At 33.1% G+C, this 8,319-nt stretch overlaps 1 long non-coding RNA gene across 2 annotated transcripts; it reads left to right on the top strand.

The window, feature by feature from the left end:
* Positions 1–232: 232 nt before the first annotated feature.
* LOC125475863 lies at positions 233–2,717 on the top strand. 2 transcript variants are annotated; one of them, XR_007257253.1, is made up of 3 exons: positions 233–784; positions 1,893–1,987; positions 2,476–2,717. It is a non-coding gene; the product is annotated as an uncharacterized LOC125475863 (long non-coding RNA). The 2 variants fall into 2 exon arrangements; XR_007257252.1 differs by having other exon boundaries at positions 2,501–2,716.
* Positions 2,718–8,319: the final 5,602 nt, after the last annotated feature.

Genomic DNA, 8,319 nt, shown 5'->3' with positions numbered 1-8,319 from the left:
GGATCTTAGGGATCACGCAATCGTGTCTGTTCATCATATATCATGCGGTCAGAAATCATTTAAAATTTAAAATTTAAAATTCAAATATAAATAGTAGCTAACGAAAACTGACCGCCCGATATACGATAAACGGACAGGATTGCGTGATCCCTAGGATCCCTAGGGAATGCATCCGGCGAGGATCCTGGTTGAAGAACTACCAGCTTCTCGAAATTTCACAAACCCCTACCATTTCCGCTGACTTCTCTAAGCTAAATCAAGCGTGCTGCTTCATCCAAGAACACGAAGTTGCTGACTTTTGTAATCGGAATCACCGACGATTCCTGTGATGTCTGGCCTCGATGTTGGTCTCAAATGACTCATCATCATCCGAGATACCTTCTAGGCCCATTGCATGTGAAGATCTTATTCAAATTTGTGATTTAATACGATTGAATTTTAGTAAAATTTTCATGATTTTGTAAAAAAAAAAAATCGTTTAAATTTCTGAGCTTTGGAGGGTTCTTCATTAAACTTATGGAGCTTTTTGGCGTTTTTATTTGAGATTTAGTATTTTTCTTTCTAGATTTTGTAGAATACTTGGATTAAATTTGGGAGTTTGGTAGTGGTGTTTTTTCTGTGCATTTTTGGTGAACTTGGTTGTAGGTTTTGATGTTTGTCTGCAGCAGGGAAAGGGACGAAAATCATTCCACGCCCTCCAACAGTTCCAGACTCTGATTGTGCACCGCCAACTCGCGAACCAAGTGCTATTTCAGCACCTGCAGGAGATGAACGAAGCGAGATGGTATAGTTTTCTGTAATTTTTACTATTGCTGTGTGTAAATGACCACATCGAAATGTCTTTGATCTCCTTACAAATTCAGTTTCCTGACTTATTTTCCTTTTTTCAATTTGAATGCAACTTTGTCCAATCGTATTTTCTTATATGGTTAGCTTCAGAAACCACTACTCCACAATTCTAGAAAGTTAAAATTGCCATCTGCATCGAATATATGTAATTTAGTTGTGATGCGGAAGCTTGAGAGGTCATCTAGAAATGCAGCACTATCTAATTTAGTTGATTCAATCAAAGCATAAAAGCAAACAACTCACATACAGAAATTGTATCAAGCAACCGGTTATTTAATCAAAAGTTAACACAGCAAAATGTTAACCCAAAACCCTCTCTTATATGGCTACATTGATGTCAACAAGCTTTTAGTTTGTTAGTCTTCACCGGTTCGGTGGCATCTCTGTAATGGTCTTCCTTATGAACCCGGTCTTCTCTCCAGAGGGTCTGCTAAGTTCCGAATATTTCTACCTCTATTTATATATATACATGTATGGATAGTTGCTTCGATGTTCACTTGGTGTACATATTTTACACACAAAGCACTTTTGAAAGTTTACTGTTATTGATGTGAGTTAGTTTGTTGTTTTTAACCATTAATCGAATTTGTGGACCCTAATTTCTACGAGAGTATCTCATTATCATGGAAAAAAAAAAATACAATAAATCATAAAATTAAAGAGGAGGGCTTAATCATGACTATATTTGATAATTAATTCATAACTCTTTAATTTACATGAACAACCTTTACATTTCTGCTAAATATTAATTGGTGTTGGACGTCTTATTACACATAACACGCGATATTCTTTTTGTTTGCTAAAAAGAAAGTGATTCATTATGTATGCATGGTGTGTGTGAGTTACTATACCTGCTGCTTGATGTGGAATTTTGCTTTTTTTTTTTTATATTTTTTTTAGCAATAACACATACGATCTTGGATTCTATTTCAATGAAAGCAGATCAAGTTTCAGAGTGAAAATTTTCATTGATTTTGTAGTTTTATTAGTGTGAATTATCCAGCACACACACCATGATGTCTTTGCTAATGAGTAGTCTACAGGGTCCTTTGGTCCGAAAGAGTTTCAGCAGCTAGGCAGTTGCAACACACGTTAAGTACTTCCATGTGCCTCCTTATGCTGGGATTTTGTTAGACAGGTATGTATTTTATCTTCATATACTTCATAGTTTTATTTAGTTTTGATATATAATCAACTAGAAACGCATTCAGTTGAGTGAATTCTGCATTGTGACATACATGACATTGGAGTATTGCTCTGTTTGTGATTAAGGATGGTTATGTTTTCTCATATTTACATTAATACTGTGAAATGTTGAGTAAAAATCAATTTAGGGGAACTATATACTGCTAGAGATGTGCATATTAATCCCGCCTAATGTAAAATTTAGAAATCTGGCATAGTGAAGATCCAATAGAGAATATGAGAAACCCAACTTAATTTTATGAATTTGTTTTGGTGCCTACAAATGAAATCTGGCATAGTGAAAGTTTGTGTACCGAAATTATGACAAATTTTCCTTCATCTTTAGATTTTCATTCAATTCAATTCATATGCAATTTAGTGTGATTCAATTCGTAAGTGATCAAATGCTGTTTTTAATTTCCTTCTTCTTTTGATTTTCAGTTCAACATTGTCGTACAAAACGAAGGAGACGTCATTAACGGAGTTACAGATTTGGGTGTCTTTAGTGAAACAAAACCGGATTGTTTTAACTTTGTATAGTTGTAAACATAAAACAATCTCTGGGATAGAGCCATAGCTTTTGAAAGACAATCCTTAAGGATGGCATACCAACATTCCCAATTTTTTCCATGTAACATATGAACGTAAATAGCACTTCCATAACACATGGATGTAATATATGTATATAAATACCACTCTGTGGCACATATATTTTTCAAGACATCTACATATTCAGTAATGTTTTCAAACTCCACAGCAACGCACAGGTACTCATTTTATGCAAATCTGTTGTATCAACTTCATTGCTCAAATTAAGAATAAGTTCTCAAATTAAGAATAAGTTGAGAACGTGGCTTTTAAGAAACGAAAATGATAAAACACATACTATGTTTTTTTCCTCTTATACACCTATCTTTAATCATGTTCATTGTTTTTATTGATTTATTCAACTCATTGTTTAGAAATAAAGAAGGATGTGTGATAGGCTAATTAAAAAAGGTCTGTGAAGTTCAGTTTCCTTCAGAAACCAAGAGAAATGTAAGAAAGCGAGACACTTTACAGTTTCATCACGTGCTCTATTAAAAAAGGAACGAAAAAAATGGCATTTTAACCAAAATGATTTTGAGATTTGAATGACGTATCATTTTAGTTTTGAGATTTAAAATCACTATAAATAGTTTATGAGATTGTCTACCATTTATTATTTTGGTTTAAAAAACTTTGTTAAGTTGTGAGTATTTTTATCAAATCAAATTCTCCACTTGCTTTTTCACCTTTTCTCTCATTTTCCTAAAAAAAAAAAAGAAAAATACTCATATGTTGTTGATTTTGGCAGTGAAATCAAATCTTCATCCATTATTAAAAACAATTTGGCGCCAAATTCAAGTAAATCATCACAAACGGTCCTGACTTTTTCCCTTCCGTTAATTTTTGGAAGGAAACTGTACATTTTGCACTTTTGAATATAAATGAAATGGATGGTTCAAAGTATGATATATATACAGACAAGGCTAAATCAATAGAATTACCAAAAAGAGATACCATGTTCCATTACATGAGATTTTCAACATGATCAGCATTATAACTTGCAAAATATTCAAATGTTCAACATCAAAAAACAATATCCACATGTTTAAAAACAAGATCAAACTCTAAATGTTCAACTACAAAATCAATGTTCAACTGTTCTAATTCACAAAAAACAAGAAAAGAGATGGTTGTAGCTTGTTTTCTTCCATTTGTGCAGTGACATCCAAACTACAAACTCCCTCCATACTCAAGGCTTCCAAGACTTGTCTCTCTTTGCGGGTGATTTGTATCTTTTGCTAGTAGACTGTGATTGTGGTGGCACTACTTGGGAAGTGACACTAATGCAACCTTGTACCTATTAAAAACCAAATGATAGCAGCGTACGCTTAGCCACCCAATAAAATCCAAATCATACTCCTTTTATCACAATTTACACAATTATTGTTGAAAAAAAAAGTAAAGAATAAACAATACAAAAACTAAAGGACTATTGATTGTACCATTTAAACTTGTAGAGTGGGCTGTGAGCTAGATACTACTATTCTCATGCCTCTCCCTCTTCCCATTCCCCTGCCCTTTCCCACCTACATTATCAACCAATTTAATGAACTTCACTTTCATTATAAAAAACTACAATTGAAAAACAAAAATACAATATAAAAGAGATTATACCTCTCGTATAGATGTGTTAACAACCGAATGATTTGGCTCTTGAGTGGCTTGAGTTGCTATTTTTAAAATGACCTCAATGCCCACGGTCAATCTCCATGTTCAACAATGTGTTGTGAGGAAGTTCTCCTCAAGTCACCTATGAAATCAATAGAACCGTGACATCATTTGTCAAAATAGTGTCACGTTCACAAAGTAAAAAGGAAAAGGACTTCACAAGATGTTAAGAGAGGTGCAGAAAGTATGTGGAGTGATGTTTTTGTTTCCTCCAAACTCGTTGAGCAATTGGTAGGAAGGGTTGTAAGATTGTTTGATGAAGTAGCGCTCGATCCATCATGATGACGTGCATCATTTTTCACAACATGAGTGTAGAAGATAATTGACTATTTATTTCATAAAAGTTTACGTAAAAGTCTAGAAAAACGCTAACAATTACTGTCTTATTTGTTAAAGAAAAATAGAATATGTTATAAATAATTATTTAATTGGTTGGATATTCAGGAGTCAAAAACTCATTAATTTATGAATGCATTATGAATTATTTGATTTATTAGATCTTGAATTTTAATGAACATTTTTTCATTTTCAACAATTCATGAAAGAATAAATTAAGAAAATACTTATGAATATATTGACTACAAGAAAGACCTCATGATAGTCAATATGGGAACCCACCACCCATGAATGATGGTGTTCTTGGCAAAAAAATCAAATAATTGTACAATATTTACCTTATGTAACACGATCACTTTGTTTGCAATTGTGCGACTGACTAGTAGAGTCATGAGTTGGTGTTGACTAACTAGTAGAGTCATGAGTGTCATGAGTTGGTGTTGACTGACTAGTAGAGTCTCATTTTCACAAGTTCTTTTTGTGTGGCTTTCATGTCCATATTAATAACATGCATACGATCTGTGCGGAAAGTCTGTGTGAAACCCATTTTGCTAGCTACTTTCCACCCTGAGTTGTCAGTACTGGTGGCTCTACCTAGGTTCCTTTGTCCCATTTTTTGTTTTACGGCAGTTATGATAAATGATAATAATATTTAAGGCTGTCCACCTAGGGAGGAGGATTATCTTCTTTTCTAATTTCTTTCTCATTTTCTTCCCTCGTATATGAACATTACCGTTACATCACGTTAATATTTTATAATTTTTTTTAATATAAATAATAAGATAAAAAGTAAGCATGTCAGAAAAGGAGAAAGAAGAGAATATGAATGAGAAGAGAAAGAATCCCACTCCGTACATTCTGGCGGCCAACTATGGAGACCTTTCACACCATGTTTTAGGTGTCAGCTAACTATAGAGGTCATTCACACACTAAGTTCCAGGACAGCCAACTATGGAGGATCTTCACTCCATGTTCCAAGTGTCAGCCATGTATGGAGGCGCGCCACCCCATGCTCCAAGTGTCAGCAATCTATGGAGGCCCTTCACTCCATAATTTCAGGTTTTAACCAGCTTTGGTGCTTCCAGTCTGGCAGAATTACGTATCAACCATTTGTACTGTCTGTAGCGACGTTAAAAGCTACCATGGGCTAAATGTTGAAGGAAAAGAAATCACCCGATCTGATTGAGGGTGATTGTAGCTTCTGAAATTATCAATTTTTGGGATCAAGTAATTGTGGGATGTAAATATAATTAGCTTTAATATAGGTTCTATTTACTTAGAATAGCACATAGGTTTTGTATAAGATCTTACCTTGTGGGAAAGGAATCATTTTTGAATTTCTTCTTTCTAATCCACCAAATCAGAAGACTCGTACTGTTGAAATTTGATCAAACAACTACAAATAAGGGTCTACTTTAAAAGTTATAATAACTTCAGCTGTTAAATCAATTTTCAACAACATGAATTCCTTAATTTAATGGATTACAAGGAAGGGATCCAAAGAGGATCCCTTTCCTATCATTTGTACCAATATTCAAATTAATGCAAAATACAAATTAACTTTTGGTGAAAAAAGAAAATTTTACATATATTTTTCATTAATTTTTTAATGTAGTGTACTATATACTTAGCCACTAAGTCTAATTATCTTAGCTTAATTATATAAGATTATATCTTGCAATGTAATTCTTATTAGCACTTTAAAAATCTTATTTTGAACTCTAAATTTTCTATAATTAGAAAGAAAATACATATGTGAGGAGTGTAGAATGAGATTTTTGAGTGCTAATAACAATTCTCATCTTACAATTCATAAGCCATCTCTTTTTCTTACACTCTTTTTCTAATCGCTTCTCAGACATATTTGTTTCAAGTTTGGCGTCGTTTAAATTTTAATACGTATTTTTTTGGTAAACAAATGGGGCTAACACCTAACAAAGAGAAACTAAAGCAAAACATCACAAGGTATAGAGATTTTAGCAACATCTGACATCAAGAGATAACAAGAGGCAGGAGCTTGAGCGAAATAAACTGAACCAAGAGAATTCAAGTTAGCTAATTCCTCAACCACAAAATGCATCTCATCATAAATATGACCAAGTTCACAATTCCAATCTTTGTTTAACAGCTCACGGCATGCCTCCAATTCACCAAGAGGATGGTACTCACTCGCACCTTGAAGAACTATATGGCCAATGAGAACAAAATTTGATTCCAATTTTACATGTATTTGTTTAATAATGAAAAATTTTGGCTCACCATATGAAAATTTTCTTAGGTTAGCTGATAATGTGAAAAAAATATTTTATGTTTCTTCATTTATAAAAATTTAAATCTTTAAGCTACCACACTAGGTAAAGGCTCCGTCCTTGTTCACCATCACGTGACATTTCTTGTCCAATACTGCATTGTTATGCGTAATGTATTATTAAATATGAATGCCACGTAATAATGACCGGTTATTAAAAAAATATAAAAAAATTTATAAAAAAGAATTGTGATGACCGTGCCGCATACGCTTAGGCAAGTGGTTCTATTATTTGCTTTAAACTAGCTATCAAATTCGAGTCTACTAGAAATTGAGTTATTTATTTGAATAAAACTGATTTATTTTGTATTTATTTTTTGTTGAAGTAGGATTTTCTTTCATCTTTTTTTCTCTTCCTCTCACTCTCCTTCTATGTGAACGGTCACGGTTAAGCCACGTCAACATCTTATATTAATTTTTTATAGCAAGAAAAAGACAAAATAAAAGAATATAAGAGGAGGGGATGAAAGGGGATGGAAAGAAGAGGGGAGTGAGTCCTAATCTTTTTTTTGTTGACATGCATACTGTAAGAGGTCATTTTGATGGGAAACTTGGATGGGATAGTGATGGTAGCACCTCTTTCGGGTCAATGGTAGAGTCCACTTCACTTGGACTTCTTGAATCGTTCAACTAATAAAACACGTTGAAGCGAAAGCTCATGGAAAGTTAGGGAAGTCCTACTTTGAAGAAAATTCTTTGGTTTCCTTCTTTTCTTTTTTTAAATAATAAAAACTATTATTAGCATTTTAAAATTTTAATTATACACTTTTCATAACAGGATTATTTCTTTTTATAAGCCAATATTATTGTTACTCTAATTCAACAATAGCTTCTAACTCAATGTTTAGATGTCTTGAAGGCGGAGTTGTAATAGCTTCTAACTGAATGATAGGCATATAATCATCACTTCTCTTGGCATTGAGCAAAAGAAACATTCGGGACAAATATTGGGATGATATATGGACTGTCTGATTTTAGCACCAATAATTTGAAACATATTCGTATGTTTCTACTACACTCGAGTGACAAACGTTATAAAAGATATAACTAGATGAAACAAAAGATTTTCATGGAGTCCAATAATGCCATAGACACAAAAAGATATAACTAAATGAAACGATAAATTTGCTTATGGCCAGGTTCAATAGAGGAGAAGAACTTATATGGAACGAGTTCACTGCCATTTGCAAAGCCACGTATAGAGTACCATGGCTTAAAGCCTAGGTAGCTTTTAATAAAAAAATAAGAAAAAAATTTGCATGTAATTTTCATTAATTTTCAAATGTAGCGCACAATATATACTTGGCCACTAAGCCTAATTATTTAGTTTAATTATATATAAGATTATATATTACAATTCATTAACCATCTCTATTTCTTACACC

Source organism: the organism of the source record quoted next, unplaced genomic scaffold (assembly GCF_019419815.1).
Source record: "Pyrus x bretschneideri cultivar Hongxiangsu unplaced genomic scaffold, Pyrus_bretschneideri_v1 Contig160, whole genome shotgun sequence".
Taxonomy (NCBI): Eukaryota; Viridiplantae; Streptophyta; class Magnoliopsida; order Rosales; family Rosaceae; genus Pyrus; species Pyrus x bretschneideri.
Note: the sequence above shows the minus strand (reverse complement) of the source record. Positions and strands in the feature narration are given on the sequence as shown.